General features: G+C 38.0%; 1 protein-coding gene and 1 pseudogene across 16 annotated transcripts in view; both read left to right on the top strand.

Moving 5' to 3' along the window:
* Nucleotides 1–23,298, top strand: part of OSBPL6 (oxysterol binding protein like 6) — a 214,256-nt gene that overhangs the window by 95,616 nt on the left and 95,342 nt on the right. For 14 of the 16 annotated variants that reach the window (XM_078451134.2, XM_060621942.3, XM_060621947.3 and 11 more), the window contains exon 2: nucleotides 133–325. The exons of 1 other annotated variant lie outside the window; for it this stretch is intronic. The gene's annotated coding sequence lies outside the window, so the exon portion shown is untranslated. Of the gene's footprint in view, nucleotides 1–132; nucleotides 326–6,312; nucleotides 6,444–23,298 lie in introns of all 16 variants that reach the window. One more of the 16 variants, XM_060621939.3, reaches the window with a different exon arrangement.
* LOC132673920 (small nucleolar RNA U3) lies at nucleotides 17,942–18,046 on the top strand (annotated as a pseudogene).

The following is a 23,298-nucleotide window of genomic DNA, read 5'->3' as shown; positions in this document are numbered from 1 at the left end:
ACCATCCTTAATGAACTTTCACCTCAAAAGATAAATTGGAAGGAATTTCCTGATCGGTCATTGGCAGCCCCCTGAAAAACTCATGTGGATTATGTGGAGTTGTACTATGTGAGCGTAATCTCTCTTTTTCAGTTCTGCCCGTTGCTGCAAAACAGCAAGAGAAAGAAATCAAGGAGCCACTCCTGTCATTGACCAGATAACCCCACTGGGGTCAATAGACAGACGGAGTTCCCAGGGGGAAAAGCTGCCGACATCAGAGGATAAAACACTTTGGACAGCTTTTACCTTAACGCTGACCTGGAAGACTTTGACACCTGGTTACAAGGTGAGTTAGGAGAACACAAGCTTAAGATCAAAAATGGGGTTAGATTAGGCAGTAATCACATTAAAAGATTAGTGAGACATTACCAAATGACAGGAAATTATTTCTTTATATCTTCTTTTGTGTATATCTGATCTAAAAGCAATACACAGTAATCCTGGTTATGTGTAGGCATCTTGATAAAAAGTTCTACTGAAAATTTTTTTAAGGATAGGAAGTAGAAAAACATGCTAAAGTATTTGTTAACTTTTTTCTATCTGCAGTCTGGCATCATGTGGAAATAAGACACTCCCCTTCCCTTCTGAAATAATAAAGCTGCAGATTTCAAGCTAAACAATGAAATGACAACCCTGCTTGCATTATATATGTATATGCAAATACATTCATGCATACACACGTTCTTAAAATGCATCCATTTTTTATAATCTTTCATAGTAAACAAGTGGGTTTTTTCCCCCCAAGAGACTGAACTAATATGATACCAGCAATGCTTACTATGGGCTCCTTGTCATCTTTGATATTTGCAGTTATTATTTTCAGAGCCACTTCACACATGCTATTTGATATGTTAGGCTCAGTGACTTTGGCCTTCACAATTTGGACACATTCCTCCCAGTTATGCAAAGCTTTCTACTTTCTTGAGGTCAGTGACCCCCAGAGTGGGAGAGTGTACCATGAAAGTTGTTGGGAGGCTCTCACAAGCTGTGTGTCCTCTTCTCAAACTCTTATTTGCCCTGGGGCACAGGGGTGGTGGTGGTGATAATGTAGACATCTGTAATTTGGGAAACACCACGGTTATTTTGATACCCTCTGACCCTTTCTTTGTATGGACTGGTTCTTCTTGGTAGAGCAGAAACCAAGGCTCAGTAATTTAGTGTCGTCATTGTTCTGTGACAAGCTTTCTGCTTATTACTGCATTATTTAAAATTACATTTTAGGGGCCCCTGGGTGGCTCAGTGGGTTGAGCATCCAACTCTTGATTTTGGCTCAGGTCATGATCTCAGGGTCATAAAATCAAGCTCCAAATCAGGCTCTGCACTGAGCATTGAGTCTGCTTGGGATTCTCTCTCTCCCTCTGCCCCTCTCCCCTGCTATGCTCTCTCTCTCTCTCTCTCTCTCTCTCTCAAAATAAATAAATAAATAAATAAATAAATAAATGTATGTTAAAATAAAATTAAAATAAAATAAAGTAAAATAAAATAAAATAAAATAAAATAAAATAAAATAAAATTACATTTTAGTGCAGAGCTTGCAAACTGCCGGCCCATAGGTCAAATTTTAGACTATAATCTCTTAACCTGTAAACATTTTCTTTTTTAAAATTGAATGAATTGCCAACATTGATCAGTCTGGAAACTTCATAGAAAAAATCAGATACCTGGCTTCTCTTGAAAGATTAAAAATCTGGTTTTGTTACTATTCCAAAGACCGAAGTTTGCTAATCTTTACCATCCCTTACATATTTAACCCAAACAGCCTTACAGATTTATGTTACCTGCCTGGTATCTGTAGGCTTTTGCTGTCAAGATTCCTGTTTTAGGCATTAGTTCTCTCCTTTCATGAAGTCACTGTCATGTACTTTACACATAACACACTGTTAGTCTTTATTCTTGTTTGGCATTTTATTACTTTATATAAAATGTGTGTGTTTTGCGGGGTGCCTGGCTTAGTTGGTTTTGGTTTCAGTTTAGGTCATGATCCCAGATTCATGGGGATCAAGTCCTGTGTCTGGTTATGCATTGAGCATGGAGCCTGATTAAGATTCTCTCCCTCTTTCTTTCTCCCTCTCCCCCTTAGCCCCTTTCCTCCACTTGTGCTCTCTCTCTCTTTCTCTCAATAAAATAAAATAGAAATACAATACAATACAATAGAATAGAATACAATACAATGTGTGTGTTTTAAAAATAGTGGTTTTCTGAGGTGAAGCTGATATCTCCCAAACTTGCCAGTGAAGAAGGAAGACTTTTCCAAAATCGGAATGGTGCGTTGTTCTTAATTTGGAAATCTCATTTGCATAGTGATGGGGTTTGAATCATTCTTTCTGTACCTTAAGGGTGTCATTTCAGAGTCTGATATTTCATGACCCAAGGGTTCTATCACCTAATCTTTCTGTTTTGGTCCCTGGGAGGCAAAACTGATTCATTGATTTGGCCTCTTTTTGAATGACGCCCATAGGAATTAGAGTCCATTGACCAGCTCCCTACTCAGTCTGGACACCAGAGTGATTCAGTGAGCAAAATGCTGTGCCATCTTCTTGTGTAGGACTTTTGACATTGAGAAATCTCACCATCAGAATCAGATGTACCCTCAAGCACATTGGTTGTAGTTCATCACAAAGTGTCTCTTTCCCCATCTTCGATCACTGTATATTGTTAGGAGCTAAACTATTTACAGGGGTATTCCTGTTAATTTGATACTGAATCAAACTTTCGTACGGTAATAAAGAACTTTAGCCATGAAGATATTTCAAATCATTGGGTCCTTTTCTGTCTGCATTAGCTAAACTCAAACATGAATTATTTGATCAGAGTTTACAGATGGAGGAAACTGATTTTGATCCTAAAATAGCAGTTCTTGTCCCAACAACTCAATTACCTTCAGACAGGTAGTGCTGTTACTTAAGCAGATTTTAGGCCTCAGATTACCGATTTTTAATGTTGAAGCAAACAGGAAAGAAGGCCAGCTGGTTTGGATGTTTATTTTGAGTGGTTTAGTGGCCTGGCTGCATTGCTTTGCTCTGTCTTATGGAATCTCTTAGGTCAGTATTGCTTAGGATCTCTTGATACTTGACCACAAGCAAAGATGAAATGTACATGAGTCCCTTTGACTGTCAGGTTTAAGTTCCTGCAAATAAAGTAAGTGGAAATCTGTTCCCACACATATTTGCCAAGTTGTGCGTTGACTGTATAAGACGGAAATTAAACTTTTTTTTAAAAAGGGAAATGCGGGGCGCCTGGGTGGCGCAGTCGGTTAAGCATCCGACTTCAGCCAGGTCACGATCTCGCGGTCCGTGAGTTCGAGCCCCGCGTCAGGCTCTGGGCTGATGGCTCAGAGCCTGGAGCCTGTTTCCGATTCTGTGTCTCCCTCTCTCTCTGCCCCTCCCCCGTTCATGCTCTGTCTCTCTCTGTCCCAAAAATAAATAAAAAACGTTGAAAAAAAATTTAAAAAAAAAATAAAAAATAAAAAAAAATAAAATAAAAAGGGAAATGCAAGTGATCAGCATCTCATTTCCTTAACGAAATGTGTTTATCTGATATTGTTCTTTTGTCACAGGAATTAGTTTGTACGCATGTATATTCAGGAAAGCTTTCAGAAAGCGCCTTTGCCTCTTTTTCTTGGAGTTCCTGGTATCACCTCTCTATTCCCTTTCACTTAATTCCCTGAGGAAAGGACAACCAGCACTGAAAAAAAAAAATGGAGTAGGGGGTGTTTAGAACTCATTATTGACATAAAAACAGGTTGAAATGTTGTGAAAAAGGTAAACTCAATAAATCAACTAACCAGTCAGCAAAGAGAACATGGATAGAGGATAAAGTATTCCACTTTTTGCTGATGTTTGTTCCCTTTTATCTGTTTTGAGGGTCTTGAGACTCCTCCCTCAGGTAGTGGCAATGGAGAGACTATCCAATGAGAACTGGTAAGGCGGATGTCATTTTATCTGTCCCTTTCTTCCTCTCCTGGGCTTTCCCTCCTCTTCTGTCTCTCTGAAGGATGTCTCTCCTGTTCAATAGGCATCTCATTCTAAAATGCTGAAGGGGCCAAGGCGAAGGGAGCAGGCCAGTAGCCAACTGGAAGAGGAGTGAGAAGAACCTCAATGAGATGACAAGAATAGAAACAAAGGATCAGGAAAGAACCTTTGTCCAGGGATAAAGGCCATGCCCTAGACCAGTCCTCCACCTGTATGTTGTCTTTCTCATTCTGCTTGGTGAAGTTTTAGAAAAATGGTCACCCCCTTAAATCTGAAAAATTTAGACCAACTTTGAAAAATAAGTTGTATGTTAAATACATATCCAGTAAAATTGGGAATGAAGAAAAGTATACTGTTAATATCAGAGGTTTCATAAATGAAATGGTAGGGAAGAAGGAAATTTTGATTTGTTAAGAATCTTTTCATCTTTTGCTGTTTTTTTTCTCTACTTAAAAAAATACCTTTCATTGAGAAAAATTTCAAATTACACAAAAGACAGTGAATAGTAAACTCCCATACACACACCCAGATTTGTCTATCCATCTCCCTTTTATTCTGAAGCTATTAGAAGTAGACATCATGTATTTGGATCAACTAGTATTTTCCCCTGAAATACAGTCATACAGGAAAAAGCAGAGTAAGTGCTTAATACTTCCTTTTTAATAGACAGTTTTAGAGTTGGTACTTTAGTTTTTTCAAAAGGTATTAAAGAGTTTCCTTTTTTTTTTGAGTATCATTGTATATTCATGGATTTAAAAAATATTATGTTTTAATTAGTTGCGGTGATTTTTTTTTTTCTGGATGCTCAAGTACAACCTTGGTTCACTGGGATCCCCTTCAAGTTGGCTCCTGTGTATACGTAAAGAAAAGAGAGCCTCTCATAAGAGAATCACAGTGAATTTTCACAGACTGGCCAGTTCCATATCATCAGCAACCAGATCAAGATAACAGAACATCCCAGAAGCACTCTTGTCCTGTTAATTTCTTTGACCCTGCTTTTTGGTACAACAGGATGCCCCACGCTTCTCTTGTACATTTCATATCCCAGTCTAAGTATCAGCCATTCTAAGAAGCTCTGGTTCTTTTCAGTAGGTAATGGAATTTAGAAACTAGAGTGTAGGGGCACCTGGGTGGCTCAGTTGGTTAAGTATCCGTCTCTTGATTTCAGTTCAGGTCATGATATCACAGTTCATGAGATCGAATCCCATGTCAGGCTCCCAGGCGAATGGTGTGGAGCCTCTCTCTCTTTCCCCCTCCTCTGCTCACACACTTGTATGCTCTCTGTCTCTCTCTCTCAAAATAAATAAACAAACATTAAAACAAAATAAAATAAATAGAAACTGCAGTCTAGGTCTTAGGAGGGCTTATTCCTGTGGGTTCTCAGTGATTCTAGGCTTTTTGGGGGGCAGGGTAGAAACTATATACATTTAAAAATAATACATATGAGTTCATACTGGTTTTTTCAAGCTAACTTTATGGAATTTTAATATTGTTTGATTTTATGTTTGTATCTCTTTTCTCTTACACTGAAGATCTTGGTTCCAAAATAAGATTACAAACTTATTTGCTCTATTCTTTAAGTACACAGAATACTTTCAAATGAATAAGCTCAGTCAGCATTACTACTACTAATTATTATTCTGTTTTTATGCAGAGAAAATATGTAGAGTTTTATTTATCCTTTTTTTTTTTTGGTCATTATTTTTGGTCTCTTAAAATTCATGCATGAGGTTAGAAGATGAATCTTTCCTTCAACTCCATTTTTAGTATTAATGTTGATACGTTTCTTGGCAGTGAAATTCAGTCTATTAAATCTTTAGTTTACCAGATAATTTGAGTTATTTGCAACTCATTACATCATAAGCAGGAGATGTTCCAGAGGCGACAGTGGGATTATTGTTCTCTCTGGGTGGTAGATCGATTTGTGCTGCATTGGATGCATTTATTAGTGTCTACCCTTCCTCATAGTGCAGGTCCAGAGATAGAAGAAAGATAAACACTCTAAATGAAGCAGAGAGCCTGAAAGTGCCCCAGGATTTTTGTCTTCTTGCTTCTTTTTATTTGATAGATGGTTATTTGATGGGTGCATATTTTGGAATGCCTTTTCGCCCCCTTGGTTGGTCAAGTGATCAAGTGCTTTGACTTTTGGACACATTTTGTAATATTTGACCCTGGGATAAATGTAAGCATTCATAGAGAATATGGGTGTAGGTAGTCTCTCCCACCTTCCTCCTGTCCATCCTTCCTTTCTGCCAACCATCTATCCTTCCTTTTTTTTTTTTTTTTTTTTTTGCACACCCAGGTAATTCCTGGACCCCGAGCCGAGGGCTGCACAAGGGAGGAATAAGGAGAGCTACATCACTCCCTATTTTGTCTTTTAAAACTTTTAACCTGTCTTCTCAAAACCTCTTATTCTCAAACCACCTCCGTAAGGTATTTGAGTTCTTTCCAATATATTTTTACATACAGAAGAATGATTAATACTGTAATTAGTCTGTGAGGTTGATTTAAAATTATTTGTTTATTGGCTTTTTACATCAGATGAGTAATGCTAGGAAGTACTGTGTGTATGAACCCACAAGACACATCGTTTTGAAAGGTTTGGCTTTCGGAGAACAAGGATGTATTGGAGTAACAATTCTAAACTTTGCCCCAGTAAGAAATGATTACAAAGATGATGGACTAACACATCGACTCCCCAAAACTTCACTGTGTATGGCTGGTGGTAGACTTTTAAAGGTTTGAGATTTCAGAAACAATGGTGTGTCTTTTCTCCTGTGCCTTATAGCAACCCTGCTGTATCTGAAGTGTTCACTCATTTGTGTAGGCATTTGGTCATTCATTCATCCGTCCATGTAGCAAAGTCTCTGGAGTATCTATCTATCAATATGCACCAGTCATTATTTTGGACCCAGGAATGGTAACAAAGAGAGCAGGAATCATAACTGGTGAAGTCTCTGGGAACAGATAATAAGCCAATAAACAAATAAGGTAACTATTGAGTGAGGTAAGAGCTGTGAAGGGAATGAAAAGAACATTGTGCTAGAAAGCGACAGAGATGGTGCCTATTTCAAGGCAACAGGAGCTGAGAACTGAAAGATGATTTGCTGACTGCATGTTCATGTTTGGAGTACTGAATTTAGAAGCACTGTTTAATTTAAACAATACCTAACAAATTCAGCATGTGAATTTATTTCCAAATGTCTTGTTTTTTTTTTTTTTTTTGTTTTTTTGTTTTTTTTGGTCGGTACTTTAAGGTTAAAATCTCTTGTTTTGTCAGTTTGTAAAAACTGGAGGAAGTCCTTGGGGGAAGAGTACATATGGGAACTTGCTGTGGTGTATTTGTAATTCTCTGCAAATCTTAAATTGTTCCAAAATAAAACACTTAAAAGAAAAAACTGGTGAGGAAATACCAAAATTTGTAGCAAATCAAACACAGTGTTGCTTCGATTTGCAGAGATGAGGTAGCTAGGTTTAAACAGGAAGGTCCTGTGGGGAGAGTGGCACGTGTTGAGAATTTATTACTTAAATGCTCTCGTACTTGTCCCATCATGGACTGGACCAATTTCCCCCCGGTTTTTGATCCTTAATTTTATCTTCTTAAATTTCAGAAATGTAACAAAACTTACCAATAAAGTTAATTTACATTTTTCCTTTTTTAAAATAATTCATGCATTTTCTTGAAATCGTCTTGGACTATGTAGGGTGTTATGTTTCAGTTGGATATTAGCAAATCTTTTTCACATGGGGCTTTTAATAAAAAGTTTACCCTGATCAAAGCAATCCCCTCTACCCTTTATCCTATTAATATTTTTCAGTTTGTGTATTTCTAAACATAAAGTATCTTCTTTTTTACATGTTAGGGGAGATAGAGAAATCTGAAGTTGGCAAGAAGCATTAAATTCAGAATCTCCTCTGTGAATGCTTGCCAGCTGCAGTGTGGATTAACAGCCCTGCCATGGGAAGCTGTTGGGGAATCTACAATCTTTAAAAGTACTTTGCAGTATTTGGTCCCAAGAATGCTTACTCATCTTCAATAACCTAGTTCAAGGATCAGCAAATTATAGCCCACAGGGCAAACCTGGCTTGCAAGCCTGGCTTTATAAATTAAGTTTTAGTAGAACATAGCCATGCTTATTCATGTGCTCATTTTCTATGGCTGCTTTTCCACTACAATGGCAGTGTTGAGTAGCTGCAGTGAGACCGTATGGCTCATAAAGCCTAAAATATTTTGTTTGGGCCTTTACATAAAAAGTTTGCTGACCTCCGATGGAGTCAGATGGTGACTGGATTATCTCTGCCCATTTCAGAATCTGGGATCCAAAAAATGTTGCAGTTGCAGGGATTAGTAGACAATAGAGTCCTGTTGGGTTATGATAGAGCTTTTTGCTTTATTTTATTTCATTTTTAAAAATGTTTTTATTTAGTTTTGAGAGAGAGCGGGTGCGAGTGGCAGAGGGGCAGAGAGAGAGGGGGCAAGGGATCTGAAGCGGGCTCTGTGCTGACAGCAGAGAGCCCAATGTGGGACTTGAACCCACAGACTGTGAGATCATGACCTGAACCAAAGTCAGACGTTTAACTGACTGAGCCACCCAGGTGCCCTGCTGTATTTTCTTTTTTATTCATAGGTGGAGATACTGTGTTTGTAGTAAAAATACTTTTTCATAAGCTTTCTAATGTTTTTAGTAACAGTTTTGTAGTATGAAGCCCATTTCTATAAATGTTAAATGCTAAATTAACCTTAGTTATCAGTTGAAATTCTTATTATATATATATTTTTGAATTGCTGAGGAACAATTTTAACAATTCCTTATTTTTGAGGCTTTACATCTATTACTTGGGAGTGACTGTGTCTAATACTATATTATTATTCCCTAGTGTTAGTGTTAGGTCATCGAAGAACAGGGCCCAGCTGGCGATCCTTTACACCTGTGTCCAGAGTCAGGCTTGTTGAAACAGAGTGCTGGACAGAGTGCTCACAGGTTTTGACCCACTAGTATGGACAGGCGCAAGAATTTGCATTTGAAATGAGTTCCCAGGTGGCATGTTGGTCCCGGATCACCTTTCAAAACCTCTGTAGTAGACAGCACTGGTATTTCCTAAGCTTGGGATTTGGGGAAAAGTAGCTTTTTTCATCTCAATTCAATATCAGGTGACACATTAAAACTTCCTTTGAATTTCTTAAACTTCCACTCATCATCTTTGTGGCAGGACTCACTAATGAACCAGGTATCATTTTAATACTTTTTTCTGTTTTCCAGTCCCAAACTTCTGTTGCCATTGCCTCCTGGCCTCACTGCTCTTGGGTTTTACTTTTTAAAAAAAGAAAATCTCTTTACTGATGTTTTCAGTGGAATTTTGGGATGAAACAGATTCTGTCTATATTCAGTCTGCCAGATTTACCCCAGTGTGGTGTGTGTGTGTGTGTGTGTGTGTGTGTGTGTGTGTGCGCGCGCGCGCGCGCATTTTAAAGTACTTCTTTCTTTTCTTGATTCTTGTAAAATCCTGTGAAGTGAGTTGGGAACTCAAGTATTTTCTCTGCATAAAAGAAACCAAGGTCCTGAGACACAAGATCTTGTGATCTGCTGGAAAAGGAAGGCTCCAGCTCAAGCTTTTTGACTGACATCCATTTCTTTGTTAGTTGTACCATGAGTTTGACACTATCTGGACCTCAAATGTAGTTTGTCAAACTATTAGGACCCCTATTATTTCACTTCATATCAGTGTCTCAATTATTTTTGATAATAAAATAATCTTAAGTGTGTTATTTGATTGTTCTTTTATATTTAAGTGTGGGCTTATTTTTAATAAGGATATGCCCCAAATCCATTTAAATACATGAACTGGTACATCAGTTTCTATTTTGTGGATTTTTGTTAAATTATGCCCCCTCCCCAAATACTCTTGATCCTTTTGATGGAAAATTAGCAACCTTTTTCATAGGGGCTTTTAATAAAATAGTGTCATGGATCAAACCAGTCTCAAAATTAGTACTCTGGAGACAGGTGTCCTGAACCTGCTCATGGAGGAAGTTGATGTTCTCGTGGGTACAGTGTGTCCTCAAATCTGCTCCCTGACAGTCATTTGGAGGAGGGGCTCAGAAGAGGATGCATAATAACAGTAACCATTTTACACAAATAATGGCATCTGCTTCTCACAACTTCATGAAATAGATATTTTTATCCCTGTTTTTAAGTTTATTTATTAAAAAACTTTTTTTTAACATTTATTTATTTTTGAGAGAGAGAGAGAGAGACAGAGTGTGAACAGGAGAGGGGCAGAGAGAGAGAGGTAGACACAGAATCTGAAGCCAGCTCCAGGCTCTGAGCTGATGTGGGGCTGATTGTGGGGGTCAAGATCATAAGATCATGACCTGAGCCAAAGTTGGACACTCAACCGACTGAGCCACTCGGGCACCCCAATTTATTTTTAGAGAGAGGAGAGAGAGCGGGAAAGGGGCAGAAAGTGAGGGAGAGCGAGAATTCCAAACAGGCTCCTTGCTGTCAGTGCAGAGCCTGATGCAGGGCTCAGTCTCATGTACCATGAGATCATGACCTGAGATGAAATCAAGATTCAGACGCTTAATCAACTGAGCCAACCAGGTGTGCCTATCCCTATTTTATAGATGAGGAAATTGAGGCATGGAGAAATAAAGTAAATTGCCTGATGTTTGATAGCTAGGAAATAACAGAGTTGGGATTGGTTTCAGACCTAGGCAATCCATGAATTTTTTTTTTAAGTGTAAAAATAGAAAGAAAAAACAGCACAGGATATATGCAGTGGAGTACTGACAAACATTTAAAAATCAGCTCTCTAAAAAGGGGGAGGATGCTGATTTGCATGGCTTACTTCTATCATGGCCAATTTCAAGTTCCCAAGAGGATGTCTCTGGAGGCTGGTCTGGCAGGCAAGGGGCTCCTGAGCCTGTGTAAGCTCACTCCAGCCCATCACCAGGTGTGTGCGAAGATTACCACACCCCAATTAAATGAGTACATGATGCTGAACTGCCTGGGGCCTGGCAGCAAATCCTCAGTTATTGTCAGCTGTTCCTTCTCTCCTGTGGCAATGAATGAGCAATAATTGAAACTAACACTCATGCTGAATACCCGATGCAAATAGAAGTATGGGCACCCTGATATGTAGGTAAAGGTCTACATAAACATTGCTATTCTGGAGGGATGACAGTTTTTTAAAATTCTGCTTAAGGCTCTTAATCATGAAATATTTGCGATTAGGTAGATAATGGCTAGTCAATTAGGTAGGTGGCAGGTGCGGTAACTCTGTGCAGCCAGGCTAATTCATCATCCGTATTGAAAGAATTACACTACTGCCTCTCTTCCTATTCCTAATGTATGACTCGGCACCAGGGAGAACAGAGCAGATAATGCCCCAGGCCCCTAGAGTACCATTAGCAGGTTGGTGGGTCTTTTTTTAGGAAAACCCAGAGGTTTCCCCTTGGGAATGTTGAACTCTGTACAGTCTTTCTCTCTATTGAACAGAAAGGGAACTCCACTCTGCAAATCATTTGGATTATTTTTGGGTTCTCTTTGGGCAAATATAATAAAATCCAAGACCTGGCATGAGGGGGTTATCTCAGGCAGCCTGTGAGCACAGTCAACTGTATTTAATGTATATAATGAGGGCTTAGGTCTTAAATGATAAGCCCAGCAAACAATCGGAGTGGTTTTTGTGGTCCCTGATATCCGACTGCAACGATGAAAGTGACATAGTCCCCACCCACGAAGATTATACAGAATCGGTACAAATAAACAGTGCGGTGGTATTCAATAATATATGCATGCATAAATATAGACATAATACAGATTGCAGTGACAATTCTAATTGATTAAGAAAGATTTTGTAAAGAAAATGAAACCTGAGCACAAAATAACACAAAAGTGATATTTGCATATTATAAAAGTTATTACAGGTGATAATACAGGAACTTTTTTATTTTTGTAAAATACACATAAAATTTACCATTCTAACAGTTTTTAAATTCTAAAGACATTCACATTGTACTATAACCATCACTATGGTTTGAATGTTTGTGTTGCAACAAAATTCATATGTTGAAATCCTTATTCCTGAGGTGATAGTATTTGGGGAGGTGATTAGGTCATGGGTGGGTCCTTGTGAGTGGAATTAAAAGAGACTCCAGAGAGATCCCTTCGCCCCTTCTGCTATGTGAGGACAAAACAAGCAGATGACCATTTATTAACTAGGAAAGTGGGTTTTTACCAGGTACCAGATCTTCTGGTGTCATGATCCTGGACTTCCCCAGCCTCCAAAACTGTGAGAAATAGATGCTTGTTGTTCAATTTTTTCTTTAACATTTATTTATTTTTGAGAGAGAGAGAGAGAGACAGAGAGAGACAGAGCGTGAGCAGGGGAGGAGCAGAGAGAGAGGGAGACACAGAATCTGAAGCAGGCTCCAGGCTCTGAGCTCTCAGTGTAGAGTCAGATGCGGGGCTTGAACTCAAGGATCATGAGTCATGACCTGAGCTGAAGTCAGATGCTAAATCAACTGAGGCCACCCAGGCAGCTAAATCCTTGTTGTTTTTAAGCCACTTAGTGTATGGTATTTTGTTAATAACAGCACAAATGGATTCGGACAACCACTTTTTAATTGAAGTATAATTGACACAGAATATTAATTAGTTTCAGATGTGCAACATAGTGATTAGCAACTCTTTGTGTTATGCTGTGCTCACCACAAGTGTAGCCAGCACCTGTCAGCCAGTGACCCCATGCTGTACCTTTCATCCCTGTGACCTATTCATTCCATAGCTGGAAGCCTGTACTACTCGCTCCCCTTTATCCATTTTGCCCAGCCCCCAGCCCAGAGAACTACTTTCTTTCTCGAGAACTTTTTCATCTTCCAAACTGAAATTCTGTACTTATTGAACCCAAACTCCGTTTCCCCCTCCTCATGGACACTGGCAAACACCCTTCTATAAATCTGACTCTGTAGGTACCTAATATAATTTGACTACTGTAGGTACCTAGTATAAGTAGAATCATACAATATTGGTCCTTAGGTTACTCAGCATAATGTCTTCGAGGTTCATCCACATTGTAGCATGTATCAGAATTTCTGTTCTTTTTAAGGCTGAATTCTATTCCATTGTACAGATGTACCACATTTTGTTTATATGTCCATCTGCTGATGGACACTTGGGTTGCTTTCACCTTTTGCCCATTATGAATAATGCTGCTATGAATATCAGTGTACAAATATCTGTTCAAGTCCCTGCCTTCCATTCTTTTGGGCGTATACCCAGAATTGGAATTGCTGAATCATATAGTAATTTTATTGTTAATTTTTTGAGGAGTCACCATACCATTTTCAATAGCAGTGTGCCATTTTACATTTCTGGTAGCAATGTATCAGAATCACTTCTGGAACATTTTTAACCTAAGCCATTTTGTCGGCTTTAAGCCAACTCTTCAGCATAGCTCAGTACAGGAAATTCCTCTAGAGAACAGGACATTTGCCGCTACTCAAGTCATTTGGTGTCTCAGTAAAAGTTTATACACACTCAACATGGATTAATGAATTATTATTTAAGATCACAAGGCAGAGGCAAAATCTTTGATGTTTCCTGTCGTTGCCAAAAAGTCCCCACTGTGCTGACAATCAGTACCTATTAGCAGTCATGGGAACCATAATTCCCAATATTATCTTTCCTGTTAAAATATGAATTATGACATTACCAAGCTTCCTTTCAAAACATGTTAGCAAGAGTCAGAAACCAAATAATGAATGAAAAAGTGGCTGACAAATCTTAGAAAATTAGCATTGGCAAAGTTATTGAGGTGATGGTACCAAAATGGCCTTGTCAAAACTGGCTGTGGCACATGCTCCCATCAAAATCAAATGTCCTGTGATCGCGTTATGTTAAATATGTTGTACAGCTTTTGTGCCCATGGATTGTCTTTTAACCTGTACTGGTAAGAATCCTTTTAGTAATATGAACTCCCAAGGATGTACTTTTTTTAGCCTTTTGATAATCCGATGAAAGCTATTGAATATCTCCCTAGGAAAATATGATGCTTGTATGCCCCATACATTTCATATCATTTAAGAACCTCTATAAATTTGTATTATACATCAGTAATGTACCATCCTGTAAAAAAAAAAAAAACCAAAAAACTAGAGTTCTCATTTATTCATTGATTTATTAGTAAAATAAGGGTAAATAGCAGTGAAAGAATTTGTTTCATGGGCTTTGAGGTCAAATAGATTTGGAAACCAAACTAAGGACCCTGTTTAACAAACCTCCTAAATCCTACTTTTGTCATCTATACACTATGAATAACAAAAGAGTTCCTGGATGGGAAGTAGGACATCTGGCCTGCTGGGTTTTTGTTTTTGTTTTTTTTTTAATTTCTCTTTTTATTATTATTGTGTTTTTTGGTTTTTGGTTTTGAGAGAGAGAGAATGGGGGAGGGGGAGAGGAAGAGGGAGAGAGAGAATCCCAAGCAGGCTCCATGCTGTCAGGGCAGAGCCTGACTCAGGACTTGATCTCATGAACCATGAGATCATGTGCTGAGCCAAAATTAAGAGTCAGTTGCTTAACCAACTGAGTCACCTAGGCACCCCACAACCTTCTCATTTGATTCTCTACTTGAAATAGACATAAAATAGAACATTTTAACATGTTTTATTTCTATGTATCCAGAGTTTATATGTCTTTATTATTTGTTTTTAGGTTTATTTATTCATTTTGATAGAGAGAGAGAGACAGCACAAACAGGGAGGGACAGAGAGAGTGAGAGAGAATCCCAAGCAGGCTCATCACTGTCAGCATGGAGCCTGACACAGGGCTCGAACTCACGAACTGTGAGATTATGACCTGAGCTGAAGTCAACATTTAACCAACTGAGCCACCCAGGCACCTGCTAAAACTTTATTTTAAAAGCAATTTTAAGTTTACAGCAAAATTGCAAAAAGTAAAATTGCAGAAAGTACAGAGGATTTCCACATCCTTCCTGCTCCCCACACATAGCCTCTTCCATTGTCAACATCCCACACCAGAGTGGTACCTCCATTACAATCAATGATGAGCCTACACTGACAGGTCATTATCACCTAAAGTCCATAGTTTACATTAGGGTTTACTCTTGGTGTCGTACGTTCTGTGGTCTGGACAAATATATGACACATATCCACCAATACAGCATACGTAGAATAGTTTCACTGTCCTAAACATCCTTTGTGCTTCACCTATTTTATCCTTCCTCCACTCTCCCACTCCCAACCCTGGCAACCACTCATCTTTTTTTTCTGTCCCCATATTTTTGCCTTTTCCAAAGTGTCATATAGTTGGGATTATATAGTATGTACCATTTTCAGACTTGCTATTTTCACTTAAAAAATGAAGATGGATGGATGGATGGATGGATGAATAGATAGATATGCAACCAGCTACATTACTGAAAGCTTACTTTCTTTTCACCCCTTCTGGTTGACTTTCATTTGATTCTCATGTGCATTTAATTTTTAAAATCTTTTTTATTTTTTACATTTTATTTTTGATGGGGTTGGGGGGAACGAGTGGGGGAGGGGCAGAGAAAGAAGGGGACAGAGGATCCAAAGCAGGCTCTGCACTGACAGCAGAGAGCCTGATGCTGGGCTTAGACTCACAAACCATGAGATCATGACCTGAGCCAAAGTCAAATGCTTAACTGACAGCCGTCCAGATCCCCTCATGTGCATTTCAGATGAACAATTATATTGTTCCCTGGTTAGCATTCTCAGAGCACAGTGTTAACAAGGTAATAAGCAGTATGATTATTTTGTTGTTGACATTGATGAAAATGGTACTGATGTTTCACCATTGAGCCTGATGCTAGATTGATTTATGTGCCTGTGTGTGTATGCTTATGTGTTTATATATAAACAATAGCACATAGAAAGGCAACTATTCCCAGGTGCCTGGGTAGCTCAGTCAGTTAAGTGTCCAACTGTTGATCATGGCTCAGGTCATGATCTTGTGGTTCATGAGTTTGAGCCCCACATCAGGCTTTGCATTGCCTGCTTGGGATTCTGTCTCTCTCTCAGTTTCTCTGTCTGTCTGTCTGTCTGTCTCTCTCTCTCAAAATAAATAAATATAACAACAACAAAAAAGAGGTGTGTGGGTGGCTGAGTTGGTTAAGCATCTGACTTCGGCTCAGGTCATGATCTCAGGGTTCATGAGTTTGAAATCCACATTTGGCTCTCTTCTGACAGCACAGAGTCCACTTCAGATCCTCTGTCCCCATCTCTCTATGCTTCCCCCACCTCAATATAAATAAACATTAAAAAAAAATTTTTAAATAAAAATAAAGGCAACTATTCCAATATTTGTTCAGAGTTCTTAAATGTTTGGCAATGGATATTAAATGGTGTACTTTTTAAATCAAGATGATTGTAGAATATTTAGCCTTTGGATTATTATTAGTTTTAGTTATTTATTATAGATTGCAACAATTATCTAATAACTTAGTGTCTTCTATTCCTTGGTTATATACTTTTTATAACCTTCTTTCTGTACTTATGGTTCCTGTTTTTCTACATATTTAGAAATGAAAGTATACGTAAATAATGTAAATTAGTTGATAAGTCTAAGACATTTATTTGTTTATATTTTTCTTATATTTGGCTTTTCTAATTTCATAAATTATAAAATTAATGCATTTTTGTTTGTTCATTTATTTATTTATTTATTGAGTAGGCTGCCCACCCAGCACGGGAGCTCAACGTGGGGCTTGAACTCATGACCCTGAGATCAAGACCTGAGCTGAGATCAAGAGTTGGATGCTTAACCAGCTGAGCCACCCTTGCGACCGGTTTTTATTCTTTTGTGTTTAATAATGGAAATGATTAAGACCATGAATTTTCCTTTCATTATAGCTGTAGCTATGTTCAACATTTCTAGCATATTCTTTGATTGCTTTTACCCTAGTCTTTCACCTGTGAGTTAACTGGACAATGCACTCCATCATTCAGAAAGAAAGGGGAGGGAGGTGAGGGACAGGACTGAATGCTTTTGGTTTCTGCTCTGTTTTCAAATGTTCTACAATATCAATGTGCTTTATTTTTTCTTCAACCTAAGATGTACTTAGGAGAGTATATTTTTGAACTTTTTCTAGGATTAACCCTGCTTGCTTCCAATGTTTCATTAATATTTAACTTACTGAATTGCTTCAGAGAGTGATCGAAATTCAGCAGTATCATTAAGATCTTATTTTGATTTGCTTTTTACTAATTTTGCCTGATAAAGATTCTTTTTATTTTCTAGATGAAGATACTTATTTATATTGTTAAAGATTTTATTTTCCAAATTGAAGTCTTCCTTATGTTAAGGAATATTTTTGAATACTATTCCTTTTCTTTTTTGGTTTTTGTCTTCAGGGCGATCCATATCTGTAGATTCAGGTTCTATTATCTGTTAACTTTGCCTGCCCTTTTTTCCATTTGCAAGATGATTTCCTAAACTTTATCTTTTAAACCTACCTCTTGACTAGATTTTTCTGCAAAAGTGTTCAGTGTTTCATTAATATCATTTTAATTATTTTAAAATGATGGTGTCATCATTTGTTGCCTTTATTTCTTCCTTACCTTTACTAGTTCCCTCTGCTTCTGAACCTGTCTTATTTCTTATTCAGAGAATTTTCTTTTTTTTTTAATTTGTGAAAGTGTGAAACAGTGGTGCTCTAAAGCTGCCCTCTCTTCTACTAGGATTAGCATTCCAGATCAGCCCTCTAGTTACCTCTTGCACATAGTAATTTGCTCTCTTATTGGGGGAATATATTTTATAGTGTTTTATACACACACACTTTTTTTTTTAAACTTTATTTTTCTTTAAATGAGATCTGTTCCTTGTCAAAAGAATATTTATGCCAGTTATCCTTTGCTTCTTTAGTGTTTAGTTAATTAGCATTCAAAGACTATACTTTCAGGGATCATTTCTATAGTTCTTTACTTAATTAGCATTCACATCCTCTGTAAACTCACCCTGGAGGTCTAAGTGATGTTGTAGAATGTAGGTCTGTCCTGTTCATTTCCTTGGTAAAGGATCTTAGGAGAGTAGAGAGTGACCAGAGTTTTCATCAGTCACAATAAGAGAAGTCTGTTTGTATGCTCTTTTCCTCGTTAGTTTTTTAAATAACTGCGCCAGAAGCCATCTTGGCAGGGAAAGCTGTATTTTGGGGGTGCTTTGGAATATGTCCATGATGCTCTTTGGAAGCCAGGACCAAGGAAAGCAGCAAAAGATAAGGCAGGGCCATGTTCTTGAGTGCCAGGAGAGCTGTGCCTCCAGGCCTAGCAACGCTGTTAATCTGTGGTGAGGCTTTTCCCTGGGCTTCTTGCTCCTTGCCTCTCTTATCTAGAGAAAATAGGTGGAGTTTGCCCGCTTTTCTTCTTTTAACACCACTTTACTGTCTTAAGAAGGGAGATATATTTGGTTTCATACATCATGGTTTGGTTGTGAGTAAAGTGATCCTTACATTTTATGGCATTTATTCTTTTTTTTTTTTAAGTTTGTTTCTTGAGAGAGAGAGTATGCACAAGTAGGGGAAGGGCAGAGAGAGAGGAAGAGAGAGAGAATACCAAGCAGGCTCTGCATTGTCAGCCTGGAGACCAATGTGCGTCTCGAACTCACAGTGAGATCATACCCAGAGCTGAAGTTGGACGCTTATCCGACTGAACCACCCAGGCGCCTCATGGCATTTATTCTTTAGTGAAAGTACTTGATTTTTTTATTTTTTTAAAATCCTTTTAGCCTCTGCCTTTTAGTCATTTTCTAGGAAAATGTTTATCAAATATCTTATACCACCATCTTTTTTTTCTTTTAGAAGTGATTGGCTTATCTTCATGAAAGCATTCCTTGATTTTCTTTTTCTTTTTGTGCGTTAATGACCTTAGAAATAAAAAGATTCCCTACCCTCTCTCTATAAGGGGGAAAAAAAAAACTAATGTAAGTGACATTGTAATGACTGTAATATATAATGATAATAGGCATTCGTTGCTCTGGTGATGATCTTGATCGGAAAACTAGTTTATTCCATCCAGCAGTACAATGACATTTGCACTGATAAGATCAGTTGATGATAGGATTGCCCTGTCCCTGTGGCTTGTGCCACATCTACTGTGGCTCCTCTTGATTCTCTGTAAATAGTCATGCAGATGTTGAAAGAGACAAACCATCAACAACCCAGATACTAATTTAAAACACAACCTAATATCAAAACCATGAAGGACTAGACCCTAATTTTATGAACGCTGCATCCCAAATTCAGGAAAATAGTGACTGAGCCAGGTCTTGATTGTGGCAGACCTCAGCTGCTGTTGCAGAAAAGGAGGCTGTTTGAGAAAGAGCAGAAAAATTATTACTTAATTCTTCCAGGCTGTCCTCACACTTGGAGATTCTGGTTGGCCCTGGTCAGAAGTGGTATCAGCTCCTCCATGTTGTGTTAGAATACTAAGTGTAATTCTCTAAAACTTCAAATTAAATCACCAAGATTGGGAAAAGGACTAGGAAAAGAAAGTTTTGAGGTGGGGTGGTGTGGGGGAGGTTTTATATTGCAGGGGCGACTAGAAGGGTACCATTTTACTCTTGACTGTCACATACAGACTGTAGGTTCCAGCAGGATTTAGAGAAACTTGAAGGGAAACAGAACGTTACAAGGGAAATTTTATCTTTCACAGTAATGGCAAATATAAAACTCAGTTAAAACCATCTTAAAATCAGTATTATAAGGAAAAGCAGATTATAAAGGAAAAGCCATCAGGCATTGAAAGAAACAAAGAAGAACCATAAAATAGAAAGTGTAGCATGATTTGGCAGGCATAAGGCCAACTATTAGTTATAGTATTAAATGGAAATGGGAAAAATATCGCTAATATTAGATTTTTTGAACAACTCAACATGATCTTTACTACAGGAATACATAATACAAAGTGATACAGAAACTTTAAATGTAAAAGGATGGACGAATTTCACTAATCACTTGCAACCAGAAAGAGAGCAGATGATACCAAATAAAGCAAAAAAGTATTGAAATGAATGAAGAGGGTCATTTTATATAATAATCAAACGCAAACGGAATTATTACGAACTCTCCCGTGATAAATTTCATTGTTTCAAAATATACAGAATATAAACGTACCATGGTATATCCATGTGGTGGCCTCATGCGTAGTGATTAAGAGCCATGATACTAAAGCTCCTTTGTTCACAAAGAAGGCTGTTACCAATATATTGTTGGTTGAAAAAAGCATATTGCAGATAGTTTGGACATTATTTTCCTACTTTGGTTAAGATAGAATCAAATGTTAACTAGGGTTATTTTTAGGTTGATGAAACTAGTCAATTAAAATATTTATATCTGAGCTTTTAATCTTTTTCTATGGTGAATATACTAGATTATTGACCCAAGTATTTTTTGTTGCCTTATATTGGATGCTTTATACTTTCATGCATCATCAACCTCAGTTTAGCCATGTGACCTGTTTTGGCCAATAAGATGTGAGTGAAAGTGACATGTTCCACCTGCACCTAAGAACTGTCTTATGGTTCTACCTTCATCACTTGGGGGTTGATACAGGGTAGAGCTGCAGCTGAACTCTACAGGACATGTAAATAAAACATGTAAATAAACCTTTCTTGTAAGCCCTTGAGATTTTGTGGTTGTATATTACCACGTCACAACTCAGCCCTGCTGACATCGTCAAGTTCCAGATGTTTTTCTGAACACATACAATTTATAATGCTTGTGAACAGCAGCTTGTAGAAGTCTTCCTTGACACCTCATGCTTTAGTCAGGTCTCTAGGTCGTAAATCTGAATTTTATGTCACTCAGTGTAAATGCAAATGTTATAGCACTTACAAACAATTGTAGTGATCCCACTGATATGAATGGGGAAGAAGACAGGAAAATCAGATGTTCAGCTCTTGTATTGCTGTTATTTGCAGCAACAATATTTTTCTCATTGAGTATAGAAATTATGTTGGTATTGATTTTAAAATCTATGGTCTTTCAAAAAACTAAATAAAATAAAATCTATGGTCTTTCTTTACCTTGGGATTTTGTTTAGGCAATTTCTGAAAATGTGCTTTGATAGAGATGAAGTAATTTTTTTTAATGTCACACTAATTCTTATACTTTACGAGTAAAGAGTAAATAGGTATAACCTACTAATAGAATTTAGACTTACTTTTGTAATACACTTTGAAATAGAGCAGGTGATTAAACACTTGATTGATAATCAGATTGGAATGAACTTTAAAGGTCATCTCACTCAACTTTAGGTACTCAAAATCCTCTTTGTTAAACAAAATCAGAAATTAATAAAACAACAGTAATGTCAAAAATGATTCTTAGGGCGCCTGGGTGGCTCCATCCGTTAAGCGTCTGACGTCAGGTCATGATCTTGTGGTCTGGGTTCAAAACCCGTGTTGGGCTCTGGGCTTACAGCTCAGAGTCTGGAGTCTGCTTCTGATTCTGTGTCTCCCTCTCTCTCTGCCCCTCCCCTGCTTGCTCTCTGTCTCTCTCAGAAATAAACTTTTCTTGTAAGCTCTTGAGATTTTGTGGTTGTATATTACCACGTCACAACTCAGCCCCGCTGACATAGTCAAGTTCCAGAGTGAATTAAATTCTCTAAATCGCCTTTTCTTATTCTTGGTATTCTTCAAGATATTCATAATTGTAATTCAACCAAAAGATTGCGTTTTCATCATCGACAACTTACCCTGAAAATGTCATTTTAAATTAAAAACCAAGGTATTAGCATTTGGTATGTATTAATGGGGAAAGTGCAGTTGGGAGTTGGGCGCAGTTAAGAAAAAAAAGTTCAAGGGGCGCCTGGGTGGCTCAGTCAGTTAAGTGTCCGACTTTGGCCTAGGTCATGATCTTACGATTCGTGGGTTCGGGCCCCAGCTTGGAGCCTGGAGCCTGCTTTGGATTCTGTGTCTCCCTCTCTCTCTGCCCCTCCCCTGCTCATGCTCTGTCTCTCTCTGCCTCAAAAATAAATTAAAAACATTAAAACATTTTTTTTAAAAATCAAAAGAAAAAAGTTCAAAAGAGGAAATGTTGGCTCTTGATGTAGCTTGGATTGAATTTACTTCCAAATGGATAACAGTCTAATTGGTTTGGTTGTTTCAACCTCATCCCTTGGGGACACGTGAATACCTCACAGAACCTCCATACTTTTAGCTCAAGTATCAGCGGCTTGTAAGACATCTTGCACCAGAAAGTACTTCATGTCAGAGACCTGAGCAGTGTTCTTGCTTTCTGTTTGCTGGCATCACAGCTTGGCTTGAGAAATTTCAGTCACGCTTTAATTAGACTATCTTCACAAAACAAAAGGATTGGATGATCATCTATCGCATGTCGGCATATCACTGCCTTTTGACAATACTCAATGCAAGCTGATCTCTAGCCAAGGAAAGAGCACTGCAGCTCTTTACATTTCTGTTAGTCCAAAGACTAATTTTGTTTCCAGAGAAAGTTTTCCAATTTGGGGGATAAGTGGTGGTGACAATGAAGTTGAAATCTGAAGAAAGGATTTTAAGTTTTATTCGCTAGAGAGTCCAGGTCTCCCAATTTAAAATAATTTGCTTTTTAATTATTGGGATTGTTCTTTTGAATCTTCTATGTAACCAGGTAGCCATTAAAATCCTGATTAACACATTCAGGGCCACATAATCCATTAACGTACTGTTGCAGATTTAGAAAATAATAACTATTTGTAGGCCTGTATAAAATGTACCTGCACTTGCAGAGTTTACATGATCTGTACATAAATCATACAATACATTTATATCAGAAACATAATCTTTAAACATTTGTCTATAGCCTAAATTTCTCTGAGCTAGGGACTACATTTCCAAGTGTTTATCTCCATTTGAATGCCTCAGTTATACCTGAAACTCATTGGGTTGAAACCATGCTCGTGCCTTTCTGCCAATCCTGATTTCCTTTGGCCAGACCTCACTCAGAATACCAGAAACCTAGGAGTCTTCCTCAACCCTGTCTTCTCCTCTTCCCCACTGCCCCCCTTCATACCCTGTTACAGCTGACGAGACTGGATGCTGAATTTCTTGCCAGCTCTCTAATCCATTATCTCTTGCTTCCTGATTGGGTCTCCCTCACCTTCTGTATTTCCCCAATTTGGTTCTCCTCGTGGCTATCAAAGTATCCTTTTATTTATTTATTTTTAAATGTTTATTTATTTATTTTAACAGGGGTGGGGGCAGAGAGAGAAAGAGAGAGAATCCCAAACAGACTGCACACTGCCAAC

This window comes from Panthera onca, chromosome C1, assembly GCF_046562875.1.
Source record: "Panthera onca isolate mPanOnc1 chromosome C1, mPanOnc1 haplotype 2, whole genome shotgun sequence".
Lineage (NCBI taxonomy): Eukaryota > Metazoa > Chordata > Mammalia > Carnivora > Felidae > Panthera > Panthera onca.
Note: the sequence above shows the minus strand (reverse complement) of the source record. Positions and strands in the feature narration are given on the sequence as shown.